The 16,331-nt window shown below is 53.9% G+C and overlaps 1 protein-coding gene and 1 pseudogene across 2 annotated transcripts in view; one reads left to right on the top strand and one right to left on the bottom strand.

Moving 5' to 3' along the window:
* LOC111813559 (cortexin-2-like) overlaps window positions 1-16,331 on the top strand; it is a 50,159-nt gene that overhangs the window by 30,708 nt on the left and 3,120 nt on the right. The window contains exon 1 of one of the 2 annotated variants that reach the window (XM_023704642.1): window positions 13,473-13,579. The exons of the other annotated variant lie outside the window; for it this stretch is intronic. The gene's annotated coding sequence lies outside the window, so the exon portion shown is untranslated. Of the gene's footprint in view, window positions 1-13,472; window positions 13,580-16,331 lie in introns of those variants that run through there. 2 annotated transcript variants of the gene reach the window in all.
* On the bottom strand, window positions 581-14,299 carry LOC101567977 (annotated as a pseudogene).

Below are 16,331 nucleotides of genomic sequence, written 5' to 3' on the forward strand. Positions count from 1 at the left end.
TGGGACACTACCGAGGTACATGACATTACAGTACAAGTTCTCATATGTCCTGAGTCTTAATTGACCTTAGAAGGTTAGGGCCAAAATGTTGGCCTGAATTTTTAAAGTAGTCCTGAAACAGTGGTTTTGAATTGCACATTTTGCTATTTGTGGCCCCTGCTCTAACTCACTTGAAGCTGTAACAGGACCAGAAGTTTGATCCATTTGTGAACTATGAGACTGTTAGCTTGTAAGCAGAATCGTTCTGACTGACTATATACCTGAAAGGTAATTGCCAAGCAGACGACCTGCTGAGTTTCTGGAATTGCCTCTGCGTGTCCACATACTGCTACTGCAGTCAGTCTAAATACTGAAAAGTAATTATATTCATAAAAATACTTTGCATGTTCTTGCCATCTGAATTTATTAACTTATAGCAATGATTTGTCTTTTCCTACTCAAAACTAAAGGCCAGCATTTAACACATCTACATATGATTATGAAATTTAGGTATAAAAAATTTACTTTAATGGCTCATGTTTATTTATTTATATTTTTATTTAGCTAAAATGATAGTTTTTAACGAGAACCGGAGGCATGGTTACAGTTCCGTAGTCTGACACAAGAAGTCCAGGGTGATCAGGAGGTGGAAGGCTATGAAGTGTTGAGGGTGACACTGGGTGCAGGGCAGAAAACTGCTCCAGAATCTCAGGGCCCGACTAGCACTGCTCTCCCTGGGATCCTGTCTGTGCTCACCCCGGGTATCCACCTTACCAGGGCCAAGCCGCCTCTGTCCCCACTGCCACAGCCCCCTGGGAAGCCCCCATGGCCCCTCCACGGCTCCAGTAGCTACCCTGATCACAGCCACCTCTGCTACCACGACGATCATCTTGGCATTTGTCCCCCATCGGGAGCCTCCTGGAGCCCTCCCGGGCCGTCGGGCTTCGGGGCCTTACGCTGGTTGCATTCATTTCTCCAAGAGAAGTTCATGTTCTCATACATAGGGTTAGGACATTTCCAGTCCCCAGCTCGCTGATCCCACCTCCACTGGGGAATCCTCCCCGGCCACCACCACCACTGCCACCACCTCCATGTCCTCCACAGCCCGTGGGTCCTCCTCTCCCTTGGCCTCCTCGGCCACTGCCACCACCCTGATTGAAGTCTACTCTATGAGTGGCAAATGAGACCTTAATAGGGTTCTCAGAGAATTCTTTACTGTCAAACCAGTCAATAGCTGCTTTAGCAAAAGGAGCGTCATCAAATGAGACTCTTGCCTCTCCCTTCAGCTTGCCGGCTTCCCTGTCTGTGTACAAATTAATCATTGGTTGTGCGGTTTTCTTACTGGTCTTAATAATGCCCATCTGCTTGAAGTAATCAGCTACAGACTCAATTGTAACATTCTCACCCAAGCCTTGCACGAAGATGGTGGTGTTGTCGGAATTATCCTGTTCAGAATCATGACATAATCCTTGGTCCAAGGGCCACTGAATTTATTGAAGCCACCTCAGTCACTTCTGCCCATGCCACCTCTGCCTCCACAGCCACCTCCATGACCTCTGGGTTCATAGCCACCGCTGCTGCAGTTGTAACCACTGCTACCACCCTGCCTTGGCCCCATGGTTCTCTTGGCCTCCCTCGTAGCCACCCCTGCAGCCACCGCTACTGTTGAACTGGTTCTGCTGTCCATAGCCCTGAGGAGGACTGTAGGAGCTTTGCTGTTGTCCGTGGCTCTGTTGCTGTCCACCAGAGCCAGATGCTGGCTGTAGTCCCCACTCTGGGGCTGCCCATCTCTGCTGCTCTGAGAACTACCACCAGGACTTCCTAGGTGCTGCTGGGAGCTGGCTGCTGACCATAGCCAGGATAAGAGGACTGCTGCCAGCAAGATAGCTGGGAACTCTGGCTACTGCCCTAGCCGCCAGTGGAGCCGGAACCCTGGGGCGCTGACCGTGCGCCTTAGCTTGTGTTCTGAGTCCGTCCGTAAGAAGAACCATAGCTGCCCTGGCCATAGCCCGAAGTGTCTGCTGACTGGCCCTAGCCACTAACTGCTGTCCACAGGGCTGATTGCTCTGCTGGGAGTAGCCCTGCCAGGTTGGGTGGGTAGGCCCCAGCTTTGGTTGCTTGTTGAGTATAGTCATTTGACGCCAGGTCTGCACACGCACACACAGGCCAACAAGCTATGAAATTCCACCGCTGCGCAGCTTAGACTCAGTGACCATCCTGTCTCAGCCTTCCCAGCACTGAGACTACAGGCATGTTTCACCACACCTGGTTTCAGTGGCCCACAGGGTGCACCCAGTGTTACTGGGCGGGTATACCATGTGGGACCGAGGATTGAACCCAGGTCCTTGTGCTTGCCAGGCAGGTGCTTAGACCACTGAACTATCTCCTCAGCGCCTGGGAGTGAAATTTTAAAAAGGGCTTGGCTGTAGCTCAGTGGAGAGTGTGTGCCTAGTGTGCCCAAGGCCCTGGGCTTCCTCTTCCCACCGCCAAAGAAGACCAGCTGGTATCACTGAGTGTTTACGTGTGCTTACGGTGTGCTGTGTGCTTTTTTTAGTCCACACTAGCAGGAAGGACATCCCTGCCTTCCCGCACCCCAAGGTGGCCTGGAGACATGTCTGCTAGGAGCACCGAAGGGGCCCTGAAGGGACACTGGCTGTGCCCAGCTCAGGCCAGGTGCAGTGTCCCTGTCTCTGTGGGTCCAGGGGCAGGCCCGGTGCCCTGCGGGACGTGGGCAGCATCCTGCGCCTGGCCTGGTCAGCCCGGGTCCTGGCAGCCTGGGCCCACACAGGCCCCCCACCAACGCTCCTAGGTCGTTTTGGGCTCCACGCTTGGTTCTGGGTCAGTTCAGCCTGGAAGGCAGCCGTGCTCACCACTACAGCACCAGCACCGCACTCAGCCCTGACTCTGAGTCTTCCTGCGGGAAGCTGCCGCGCGTCTTGCTGAGCCGTGGTTCTGTCTGCTCCACACGCACGGCTTGGTCTTTGGAGCTCCGCAGCTTGGCCCCATCCTCGTGTCTACTGATTTGCTGTTGCGTTAAACTCGTGAGAAGATTATTGAGATTTCAGAGTATTCCGAGGGTTTCTGCTTGGTTCTGCTGAGTGTGTTTGGTGCGTTGTTAGCGCGAGCGGCTGCCTCTGAGCCCAGCACGGATTCCCTCCCGCTGCCCGTGTCGCTGCATTCAAGTCCTTCCGCTCAACCGCGAAGCCCACGATTTGCCGCTCGCAGCAGACACCTGCGCGGCCTGCGGGCTGGCCGCGGGGCTCGCGGGGCGGCGGGGGCTCCCGGGGCAGCGTTTTCTCACCTGCTCAGCAGTTATTTTTAGCCCGAGTTAAATCAAGAAGCTCCTTGGCTTGTCGGATCCTTGTGGTTAGAAGCAGACTGTACAATTTCGACTTTTTAAGTTTTATATTTTCCTTGTAAACTTTTGCTAAGTCATTTTTGTTCCGTGGACGTGAGAAAATACTGTGCAGGATTGGGGGGGGATCGGGTGTGGGCTGAGCAGTGACTTCAAGAGGTGGCGACTGCTGAGCGCCGCACAGGCGTGTCCAGAGGGGAAATGTGCGCCGGCCTGCGAGCTTGCTGTGCTTCCCCTTAGTTCAGTTCCTGGCAGGAAACCACTCTATTAGGAAGTGGAACAGCTGGGTGTGATGACCCACGCTGGTGATCTCAGTGCTCTGGGAGGCTGAGGCAGGAGAATCACAAGTTCAAACCCAGCCTGGGGACTTTAGCCATTTAGTAAGAACTTATATTTAAGTTTATTTTATTTATTTTTATGTATTTGGTATAGGGTCTAAGCAGCTCAGACTCACAGTGATCCTCCTGTTTTCAGGCTCTCCAGTGCTGGGATTATAGGTGTGGGCGACCATGCCCAGACTCTGTGGCCTGCTCAGTGCACCTGGGGCAGGGGCCCACACAGCATGTGGTGCAGGGGATGGAACCCCAGTCCCTGTGCTTGCCTAGGCAGGAGCTTAGTCCTAAATTTTGTTTTTAAAAAAGAACTAGAAATAGTTCTGTAAAGAGGTCACACGCACTGCTTCACTGATTTCTGAGAACTTGGCCCTAACCCCTCACGTGGTTGTGGTTGGCGGCGTGTCTCAGCTTCCAGCTGACATTATGCAGATTCTCTTTTTTCTTTTTTGTATTTTTTAGGGAAGTTTCTACAGTGTGTTCATGCTCTCACTCCTAGATCAGACTCGTAGTGATGCTCCTGTTTACAGCCTCCCAAGCGCTGGGATTACAGGCACGTGCCACCACGCCCAGTGTCAATTGCCATCTCAGCGTGCCCCGGGGCGGGGCCGGCCTGGTTTGTGGTACTGGGATTGAACCCCTGGCCCCTGCTTCTGCCTAAGCAGGCAGTTTAACCCGCAGAGCTATCTGGCTGGCCCTACAATTTTAAGACATAAAATCTTACTGTAAAATGATTTTTTCAAAATGCATTTTTAACATTTACATATTTATTTGACAGAACTGGGGATTGAACTCAGGCAGGCCCTTTCACTTGCCAGGCAAGTGCTTATTCTATTGAGCTATCTCCCCAGCCCAACATCTACATTGCTTGAGATCTATCTCATAATTATTTACACAAACTCCTTTGGTTTTATTTTTCTCTGTGTATCTCTCCCTCTCCTGAGTTCTCTATTTCAGTTTTTTCCTTGGTGGGAGAGGCCTCTTTGAGGAGGGCTTGTGGGTTTCTTGTACACTTACAAGTATTTAAAATCCTGTTAGAAAATATCCTTGTGTTCATCTCAGAGCTTAGTAACACCACCTAGTACAGAATTCATTGTTTATAATCTTCCCCTTCACAATCCTAAAATGAGGCTCCTGGTCCCGATTTGGCACAGCAGGGAGGATGGAGGTGTCAGGGGGTGCTGCTCTTTTTGGGTGCCGCCTTCCCTCTCCTCCTGTCTGATCTGCCCTCACACGCAGAGCCTACCTAGACAAACGTGGGTGCAGATCTTTTCCAAAAGTGCCTTCCACCATTTAATCCTCTTAGGCTGAAGATGAAGGCTTGCATCGGATCAGGGAAGGCTTTTTCTTGTAATTTATCATCTCTTAATTTTAGCATTGTTTGCTACCCAGATAGGCTCAGAGTCCTCAAGGGCACAGTCTAGCTCTGATCTAACCATATCCTTTCCTCGTCTGGGTCACGGTGGAAGTTTGGGATTAATCAGGGGTTAATTCAGGTCCATTCAGGTGCAGGTGCCACAGCAGGGCCCAAGACGGAGACCTGTGCACAGGACATATGCAGGAGGTGCTCCCGGGAGGAGTAGCAGGGCCGGGCAGGGAGCAGGGCCAGCATGAGAGGCGCTGGGTGAGGCGGCCTACGGTACGGACAGCAGCTCCGGGTGTGTGCCCCAGGGTATGAACTGCACATTGAGCGTGTGCTCAGCTCCAAGTCGCTGTGACAAATGCCTGCTGTCCACAACTTAAAGGGAACAAGGCTTCCTTGGGCTCATGACTTTGGAGGCTTTGGTTCACAGCCACCAGTGCAAAGGCAAGAGCCCCATGGCAGGGGGCCTGGAAGACAAAGCTGCTTGCCTAATGGAGGCAGGAGGCCAAAACCGGCAAGGCCAGAGAGCAGCAGACGGGGCAGGCGGGGCCCTCAATGCCGCCCTCCAGCAACCTGTTTCTGCCCATCGGATTCCCCTCCCAGGAGCTCATTGGCCATGAACCCACAATGCATTCAGCCACCCATAACATCAGTCCCCAAGGATCGCCACTCTTTGGGCCCCACCTCTGAACACCACAAGAGCATGAGTCTCGCGGGGGTCACGCATATTTAAGCCGTGACACTTCTGAAAACGCTCCTGCAGGCTGCTGTGAGCTCTCAGGCACCTTAGGCTCTCCGCACGTGGGTGGAGAGGATGTAGTGGCCAAGGGCAGGTTTGTGGGCGGCCACAGGTGTAGCTACTGGAAGAAGTCACGCACACGGGCTGTGAGATGAACGGTGAGGGGGTGCAGGGGGACCTGAGGCGACCAGGGGCAGGAGCCTGGGTGTGGAAGGTGCCGCAGGTGCTTACAGCAGCTTGTAGAAATGTGGTCTGCTGTGGCCTCGCACTCCTGCTTCGTTCCTAGCGTGGGCGTGGTGAACCCGTGGCCCGTGTGCTCCAGCCAGCTGTGTGTTATTGAAGCTCTATTACAAGAAAAAGCCTTCCCTGCCCGGTGCCAGCAGCTGTTACGTGTTAGTCGTCTCTTACTGTGAAATCACTAGCTCTCATAGGCCTGCTAACTTCTGGGAGGGAACAGCCCACCCTCGAGGTCCCACGGGAAGCTGCCTCCACCTGAGCCACAGCCAGCCCAGGGCTGGTCAGCGGGAGGTGGGCCCGACCCATCGCCCTTCGTAAGGGCTGCACCCCTGTTCACAGGACCCGCTGATGGCTTAAGCCTGTGCTGACAGCTGATGAGTGGAGCCTGGTGAAGTTCAGCCTCACTGCAGCCACCTGTGCATGCCCCGTGGTGGCCAGGGGCGAGTACCTGGCTCTCTCAGGGCCTGGTTCTGACCCTCACACTCGTGCACGTGGACCTGGTAGAGCTCTAGGGGCAGCTCTCCCCACCCCATCAGACCTGGAAGCCGCCTTGGCCTGTGAGGGTTTGCTGCTCTGGGTGAGATGTGGTGTCCAGTGTGCATTTAGGAAGCCATCAAAGCTAAATGCGGTCATAACGGTGTGTCCCGATCTAGGCTGGGGCCTTACAAGCACCCCCTTCCCCTACGAGAAGGCCACGGGGCAGCCGCTAGGAAGTAGCTTGGGGAGCGAGTCCTGCTGGCGCTGGGTCTGGAGCTCCAGGCTCTAGAAACAAGCATCGTGCCGCAGGGATTAGGCTGCCCAGTCCACAGCTCAGCCACGGCAGCCTGAAGGGACCACAGTACTGCTGGCCACGTCATCGAGAGGGTAGGGGCCACCTGTGCTTCCTGTGGTCTGTCTTGTCCCATTCAGTGACTTGATCAGGACAATCGGTGGATGAGAAAAATGACTGCTTATTTGGGGGCAGAAATAGGAAAAAGGAGAGGCACGTAGGGAGAAAAAGCTGCTTTGAAAGAAGAAGGGAGACGTCTCGGTGGGAAGGCCGGCCCTGCCATGGCCACCGCACTTGCCGTCTTCTTTGATCCAGGCAGCGCCCTGCGACCATGAGCCAGAGGATGTACTGGGCTACTCACGTGTGCTTGTCTCAGGAGGTTGGGGCCCGGTGCGAGGCTCGGCGTCACCCCGCAGCTGTGGCTAGCGAGGCTCTTCGAGCCACGGGCCACGCCCACGGCCCAGCCTCTGACCATGCCCTGGACTCCTGCTGTGCTCAGAGAGAATATGTGGGCACCCCCAGGTGGGCCCTGGTTCCAAGCTATGTGGGCTGTGGGGTGGCGGCCTGGAGCTGGCGGCTGACAGATCTGTGGACAGACAGAGTTCTGCTCACTGTGGATCCCACCATCTTAGTGACAAGTCCTGGGGACGGGAGAGACAAGAGCAAGAGAGGCGAATTCCTCCCCATGCTGTGTGCTCCACAGAGCTCGGTGCTCAGGAGGCCCAGGCCAGGGCTGGACCCACAGTGCCCCTCAACACCTAAAAGGAAAAACAAGAAAGCCACAGAACTGCAAGGCCGCGTCTGGTTCGTTCTGGCCAGAGCCAAGCAGATGGGAGACGCAAGGCGCTCTGTGCGCACGCTGGGGCGATATGCTAAGCACCCATGCACACGTGCATCGGCAGCTGAGCTGGTACACTGTGTACTGGTGGACGGAGCCCAGCCCCTCTCCCCAGGCCCAGTGAATGAAGGACACATGTGGCTGGGAAGGGATGGTCAGCACCAGACCCCCACTTGGGCTTGGAGGAGACTGGGACAAAACCCTCAAGGGCAGCAACACTGAGGACAATGTTTTCTAATCTTCAAGCAGCATTCTAATCTTCAATTGCATTTGAATTAATAGTTAAACACTTTTAAAAGACCAAACATCATGTTTGAGGTATCGAATCTCCCTGCTTGGAGTAGAGTAATTGTTCTCAGAATTGCAGTGAGTCCCACAGCTTCATCCAGGAAAAGGCGACAGGAGCTGGGGTGTGCCCTGTCCCCTGAGCAGACCCCTTCCACAGGAAGTGCTTGGACTTGCACATGTGGCTGGGCCTCTGCACCCTTTGCTCCATGACGGCTTACTGTGGGGTTTTCCCTAAAACACTGCCCAAGTACCCAGTCCAGGACATTTTCCCAACGTTGGGGCTGTGGTGGCCCAACCCTCCACCCACTCTGACAAGTTTGCAGGGTCACTCGCTGCCCAGGTCAGGGGCCCTGACTCAGACATTAACCCTGGGCGCAGGTGCTCTGCCAGGGACGATGCTGTCGTGATGCCAAGGGAGTCCAGCTCTGCATCCTCCTAGGTATCGTGTCCTTGCTTCTAAATGAGCAGATGGGGCTTGTGCCCACTGGTAATTAAGGTTAATGCGCACACTCCTTCTGGAGGGCGGCCAGCATCTCTGTATCCAGTCTGTGCTCCTGGCCTGCACCCAAGCCAGAGGGCTCCGGGACGCTGGTGCTCTTCCTCTGGCGTTGGCAGCCAAGTGCTAGAGCCTGGCCCTCGCCCCAGACATGGTCATCAGGCCAGCCCGCCATGACCCCTACGATGCCCCGGGCCCTGATCTTCACGGGAGCTGGCACTGCTCAGCGTCCCCGATCAGCATGTGGTGGCTGCTGTGTGTTCCCTGTGCCAGGCGGGGGCCTGGTGGGTGTTGGAAACCTGGGTGACGCGCCTTCCCTGAGTTTGCGTGTTCCCTCTCCCCACAGCTATGTGATGTGGAGGGAGAAACCAGACTTTGCATTCCAAGTCCAGTCCAAGGCAAAACTGGGCTGCAGGTAGGCAGGCAGCACGCCGCAGCTCTGAGCCCGTTGCCAGTGACTGAGTCCTCGGAGTCGTGCCTCCTGCACCGTGTCCTCCCACAGAGGCTGGGGCTGAGCAGATGCAGGCCAGGGGGCAGCAGCAGCGCACCCACACCGTTGTGGGCAGCGGGCAGCGGGCAGCATCCTCATGGATCTAAGCAAGAGCCTGCAGCTGCGGAAACAGCACCGGTTGCTATCAGCAAATGGCCACACCTGGCATAATAGCACACATGAAAGCCAGCAGGGTCGCGGCAGCGGAATGAGCTCTGCGGATGCCACAGATCTGCGTGCTGACCTGCGGCTTGCTCACACCTAGAACTGCAAACTGCAGCTGAGCATGGTGGCATACGCCTGTAATTCCAGCACTTGGAGGCCAAGGCAGGAGGATCATTGAGAGTTCAAGACCAGCCTGAGCTGTATAGCAAGACCTTGTCTCAAAACAGCAAGCATAAATAAAAAAAATAACTGCAGTCTAATGCCTGGACACAAAGTGCGTGGGCTCTTGGGGCAGGGACAGGAAATGATTACAAGTGGCCAGAGAAGTACCAGAGTATCCAGAAGGCCTGCAGGGTCCACCGCGGCGGTCACCACGCAGTCACCACATGCTGCCTGCCTCACTCTCACAGTACTGAACGCTGCACTTTGGTGTTAAGCTCGTTCACTAAGCATGAGTAACCACTGTGTGCGTCTAGAGCAGCAGGCTCCGCTGGCCAGCAGCTCCTTTAGAACTGGCTCACCCGGCAGACACACTCCGGGTCCTTCTTGGCTCGAACAAGACAAGCCAAAGGCAGGGCCGAGAGTTTGAGAAGTGAGGTGAGAACAGGTCAGGGAGCAACCGGCACTGCAGAGTGAACTTGCACTGCACAGAGCAGGAAAAGAGGACTGGGGCAAAACGGGGAGCGCACCTGGGCGGGAGATGGGGCCAGGACGGAGTCACCCTCACAGTTGGTGTGGCCTCAGCTCTGTCGTGCAGCTGCGCCTCATGGGGACTCTCGAGAAGCTCTGCCTATGGGTCCTGGCATCACTTGACGCTGCCCGGGATCTTGCGATCGCTCCCCCTCGAGGCCCTGCGTGCGCCCCAGCTGGCGCTGCCTCCCCCATCTCCTGTCTCACGGCCACCTAAGGTTACAATTAGAAACCCACACTTGTACTTCGGAAGTGGCAGAAGTTTCTAGACTGCCTTAACACTCCCTATTTAAATGAAAGTGATGATCTAACCAATTCAGGAAACAAAAGCCCCCCACAGGCCCACGCTCCACTGTATGGAAGACCCCCGAGAAGTGTCAGCACACTTGTGCTGCGTTAGAAGTGACAATGTCACCATGCCCGGTATTATCACAGTAGCAGACCTAGGTTTTCTTTTGCCGCTTCTAGAGCACCAAGAACCTCTGTTAAGAGGCTTCACAATCTGGCCACAGCCACTGCCTCCCAAACTCTTGTGGCCAGGGAAGGTCAGGAACGAACATGCTGAGCTGTTCCTCACTCCGCGAGGCCACAGTCTCAGCCAAGGAAAACATCTGTGAACCCCTGGGAGGAGGACTGACGGTTGAGGACACCTCGGGCCACTGTGCAGCAGTGCCTGCTGCTGGGGAACAGCTCAGAGCAGGTCTCCCCAGACTTCCTGTCACCTACAGAAAGGAGGGAACCCAGGAAAGTCTTCCTAAGCCAACTTAACAAGGACACATTGCCTCAAAAGCGCCCAGGGCCAGTCAGCCTCACCAGCCTGGCCACTGCCCAGAGACACCCAGAAGCTCCGGGCAGGTTTTCCCAGGCCTAGCCACCAAAATTCCAGCCACATCTAAGATTCCAGGGTGGGAGACCCAAGTCCCAGCTGCCAGGCCCCGAAAGACACTGGAAACCAGTGTCCGACTACCCTGGCTGAGACACCACCATAGAGCCTTGCAGAGGTCTGATCAGTGTGGTCAGGGCAAGCGGTCGCGCTGCCCCCCTCCAGAGTGCCTGGTGCCAGAGCTCCCTGACAGCAGCCCTTCTGGGGTCCTGGCCTGCCAGGCACCTCTGCGACCTCCACCTCCACCAGATGGGCCATAGGAAGAAATGTGGTAATACATTCCGAGCCCTCCATCTCCTTCAGGGGGCCTTGGCAGTGGAGCTTAAAACATGTGGCCTTTGACAGTGAGCAGCTTTCTATAGCTGATCTGAGCCAAAAGGCCGGGAGGTGATTATCCTGTTTTTCTAATATCAGTGCAGAGTAAGAGCTACCAGCTCTGCCTGTCTGCAGGGGTCCTGGGGGATCTGATGTTTATCTTTGGTGACCTGTTGAGCTGATATCCTTCTTGCGCAAAGCTACTTCACGCCTCCTGTTCCTCCTTGGAAGTTGGAATATATTAACATGCTTTCAGAAGGCCTCTACTAATCAACTACGAGGCACAGCTGGATTTTCTTCTGCACCTTGTAAGACCTCCTCATTTTATCAGAATTAACAGACTGCTTAAGGCACCTATTCCTCACCTCAGAAGAGTGGCTAGTGTACTAGACATCGCTTCCAGCCAAGCCCAGCACTGCAGGCCCAGCGTGGCACTGCTGAAGGGCAAGTGTCTGGTCCAGCGTGGCCTCTTGCTCATTTGAAGCCATCTTGCACATCTGCATAGTTTGCAGCCTCTAGTGGGAGTCTGTCATCTGGAGTACAGCGAACGTTTGGACACGTCATCACGATAAGTCCTGATAGAGGGCCAGGCTTGCTGGGGTCTCCTGACAGTTGTCCTGGTCATTGCTGCAGTGGCTATCCGCAGCTGCCAAGGAATCTGTGCTCACTGTGTCCTTCCACCCCTGGGGCATGATGAGGCGTGGGCCGCACCGGTAGGAAGCCCCATCTCCGTCCCACCTGTGGGATCAGTTCCCTGCAGGCCTGAGGGGGCTGAGGAGTGGGGCCCGCTGGAGCCCCTGGCCCCTTGGAGCAGATGTGCCTCACCTGCTGGTCTGACGCCGATTACGGGCGGGTCCAGGGGCACGCCCAGTGTGGTTGCCTTTTCTAAATAGATCAGCGAGACTGAGAGCCCCCTGCAAGCCGGGGGTGAGGGAGGCGGGGTCTTAGGGCAGAGTCATCCGGACGGCTTGGTCTTCCTCGGCCCACGCTAGGTGCCATAGCTCTTGGGCCTTCCCTGTGACAGTCACAAAGGCCTGCACAGAAGGCATCTCACCCTGTACCCGTCCGCACCACCTCCAGTTGGTACTGAATCCAGACTGGGTGACAACAGCAGATGAGCTGCCTCTGTCTCAAATGCCAAGCTCCGAGGCGTTCCACCCATGACGGGCACGTCCGGTGGTGCAGTCAGCAGCCGCGGTGAGTGCGCAGGAGCGGAAGGCTGCCCAGGCCCCAGCACGAGCCCTGGAGAGAGGACAGCGAGGCCTGCACTCACTCAGGGGCCACTTCCCCACGGGAGGAGACCCAGGCTGTCACAGAGCGAGCCTTGGAGGCCCTGGCAGACTAGACAGCTGCCCCGTCTGGGTGGTCCTGGCATGCTTACAAGCAGAAGCCCCGCCCCCAGGCTCACGAGGGCGCAGGGGGAGCCCTGCGGGGCCTCCTCGGCCTGCAGCCCAGGGGCAGCTACTGAGCTGCGCTCTGCTCTGAGGCTCAGCTCGGGGAGCAGGGCTCTGCCCTCCGCAGCCCAGCGGCCTTTCTCGGGCTCGACAGCCGCTAGCTAGCAACCCCGGGAGCACGCACTGCTGATTGTGCTGGGCGGAGCCCGACCAAGGCCCGGCGGCTGGCTTTGCTTGCTCCATCACTCTGCTTAGGTTTTCAAAGGTCAGCTGGTCTGTTCAGGCATCGAGGGGCATTAACTTGTGCTTAAACAGTGAACCCCCTAGTCTGGGCGGCTCTTGGACCAGAGAACTCAATCCCAAACAGACTAGAGCTGGGACGTTTGAAACAGACAGACTCTCTACGCTCGCTGGGTAGGTGGCCAGACCCTCCCGGCCTGTGTGCTGCCCACCAGGGCCCCTGCCCACCCCTGCTCGCCTCTGCCCTCCTCCCCTATCTTCCAACCAACTTCTGATTCTTAAAGGAACAGTGCACAGTTTCTCTCTGGGACAGAAAGAAAAAGGCTCCTCTCTCTGGTTTTCCATAAGCTTGTATGTAGTTTTAAAACCAGAAGCTTAGCTCGTAGGACCAGTTATTAAATCAAAAAGGAAAAAAAGAGATAAAGAGAAAGGAAAGAAGAGACAGTGGCGGCCGCTGACCCACACCTGCTGACAATGGACCGTGTCTGGTACAAGACAGGACGGTTGCACTGACAGCGGAAACGAAAAAACTAGAGTGAGGAGCCTGGCCAAGGTCCACACGCCAGAGACAGGCAAGCAAATCCAACAGGAACCAAGTCGGGGAAACCGCAAGTAAAACTGGGGTAGGGAGACCAGGGTAGGTTCCAAAAAGAGTAACAAAGTAACAAGCAAACGTTGCTGAAGAAACCAGGCTTGTTTCAAGGTACAGCAGTACACGGGGAGGACAAGGCGCAGAGAAGCTGCCTGGAGGCCGCCAAGAAGAGCAGAGTCTGCACCCCTCCGTCCCCACCCTGGGAACAGCCCCGCGTCTGCCGCTTGGGCCACTGTGAGCCATGCTCCCGCCTGGCCACCACGGCGTGGCTGTTGCTGCTTTCTGGCTGGCCACGCCACAGCGCTGTCGGGGAGCACCTGTGAAGTGGCTCACCAAGCCACAGGGTTCCAGGCCCTTGTCTCCAACAAAGAGTGGGATGAGACAAGCCGAACAGTGCCAGAAGTTAGCCAGGAAGTGAGAGACGGAGGAGCAAGAGATGAACCAGCTCTGCTGAGCAAAGGAGGCAGAACACAGAGGAAAGGACATGAAGCAGCAAGAGTACAGCAGGGCGGGGTGCGCTGCCGTGTGGGGTGGCCGCCATCAGGCCCTGCCCTGGGGACTTCAGGTGGACAGGTCCCTCTTCCTGGCCAGCTTTGCCGCCCCTTACTGCTACAGCGTTGCCTCACTTGAAACCAGTTAATTCTGAGAATCTGCTTTGTTTCCTTTTTAAAAATTCATTAATTAGATAGAAGGGCTTGATATACAGCTTGGACTCGAAGTGATCCTCCTATCTCAGCCTCCCCAGCACTGAGATTACAGGCGGGCACCACCATGCCCGGTTTTGGCAGCCAGCTCGGCTCAGGGCTGAATGGCATGCGGTACCAGGGATGGAACCCCAGTCCTTGCGCTTGCCAGGCAGGCGCTTAGACCGCCGAGCTGGCCCCCTGCCCTGAGAATCTGCTCTGGCGAGTTGCGGGGTCCAGCCCACTGTGCGCCTCAGTCACGTGGTGGTGACATATGGTGAAGAAGGCTGTGAGCAGTTTCTCCGGGCTCTGTTGCTGATGCGGAAAAATGAGGCTGATGGTTTTCAGCTCTGCGCTCTGCTTACCTGGATGGCGCCAGCGGCGGGGCCTGGATGCCATGCGCTGTCCCAGTTGCCTGGAAGCGGATCTTAATTTCTTTTCTGTAGTGCATCTTAGTGTAAACTTGATTTTTACAGATGTTAATGGAGGCTATTGAAATTCTTTGTAGATACAGCAGGTTTGTTTTTTGATTTGACTTAAATACCTAGGAAGCATACTCTGGGTAACACACGTGAAAACACATCCATCCATTTAGTAAGTGGAGACAGAATGGACAGTTTTAAAAAATTTTTTTTGTGTGTGCACAGTTTCATTACACAGCTCCAACTCATAGTGATCCCCCAGTTTTCCGTAATCCCAGCACTGGGATTACAAGTGTGCACCACCACACCCAGACTCCATCGCAGGCTCAGTGCACCTGAGTGTGGGGCCAGCACAACATGCGGTGCCAGGGATCAAACCCTGGCCCCTGTGGTTGCCTAAGCAAGCGCCTAGTCTGCTGAGCTATCTCAACAGCCCTCTGGACAATATTTTTTCTTACTGTTTACCATACAGGAAAATAATTTGTCTTTTAAGTAGGATGTTCTATGTCTATTTCCCTCCAAATCACATTACTTATGCTTGTGGGCCCCAGTTTACAGAGCCTTAAGTGAAATTTTAAAAAAGTTATTTAAAATAAATGTGTGGAAAACACATAGTCTATTGCAATCCGGTCTCCTTAACTGAGCTTTGTATTTAGTAGGGTAGTACATGAATTACATGAATGCACTTAGGACGGAACCGGCACAGCCACATCGTGACGGTCCGTGGCACCGGGGCTTGTGGCATGTTATGTTAGCTTTGTGGTTTTCTGGGTCTTCTCAGACAGTAAAGAAAACAAAGCAGCAGCACGTCTTGATGTACAGAAAGTAGCTCCAGCCTCCAGCCGGGAACACGCACGCCCATGCAGGAGTGCGGCTTCTTTTCACTTTATATGCGTGACAAGGTCACATTGTGCGTCACCCCTGTTTACTCTTTTCACTTCAAGCGCTTCCAGTCCGAGTGCTCCTCTTCACGTGTCTTGGAGGATTCAAGACATGACACAAACACCATGTCTGTTTAGCTGTCCCACTGTTGACACCAATTAATCTTGTTCTCAGCTTTGCACTGCTGCAATAGACTCAGGGTGAACATCATTCAGAACCCCAGAACAATCCATGTGGGTGTTCATGGTGAATAAAGGGAATATGGGATATGCATGATGGAAAATGACTCAGCCATAAGGAAAGAAATCCCGTCTCTCATGCTAGTAGGGATGAGCCAGAAGGACATTTAAAAAACAAACAGTCAAAAGCATGCCAGGTGTGAAGGGGCATACCTGTAATCCCAGAACTGAGGGGAGGCTGAGGTGGGAAGATCAAAAGTTCAAACCCAGCCTGGGAAATTTAGGAACCTAATGAGACCTCAACTCAGAGTAAAATATAAACAATAAATAAATAAAGGGTTGGCATATAGCTCAGTGTAAAGGTTCTAGGTTTAATCCCCATCATGATGGGGAAAAATAAAGTGATATGGAGATAAGAACAAATGAAATTTATTTATTTATTTTTTTTTGGTGGAACTGGGGATTGAACTCAGGCCCTTGCACTTGCCAGGGAAGCACTTATTCCACTGAGCCATCTCCCCGGCCCAGTAAGAACAAATGAAAGAGAGCAACATACTAGCAATTGTCAGTCTCAGTGATGGATATGTGTGTGTTTGCTGTCTGTACCATTCTTTCAGTTTTTCTGTATGTAGGACACTATTTAAATAAAATATGAAGGAAAAAAACTTCCAGAAAACATTTTCCCCCAAATTGGTAAAAATAAAGAAAACCCACATCACTGTTTTTATTTTTATTTTATTTTTTTTCAAAATTTTATTGATAAACAGCAATGAGACAGTTTCAAATCAAATCGGAAGTACAGTTTCAACAAATAAAACACTGCATATATTCTTCTTAGTGGTTAATTGCTGTACAAGATGCAGACTTGTGATCCTATTTACAAACACCATTAGAACAAATCATTCTATTCATTAAGAGAATGCAACTATATATCTATCCACTTTGAATACACAGATACAAAATGGACATTCATCGGTATACCCCATTTTTTCTAAGTTCC

This window comes from Octodon degus, unplaced genomic scaffold, assembly GCF_000260255.1.
Source record: "Octodon degus isolate 3935 unplaced genomic scaffold, OctDeg1.0 scaffold00199, whole genome shotgun sequence".
NCBI classification, from domain to species: domain Eukaryota; kingdom Metazoa; phylum Chordata; class Mammalia; order Rodentia; family Octodontidae; genus Octodon; species Octodon degus.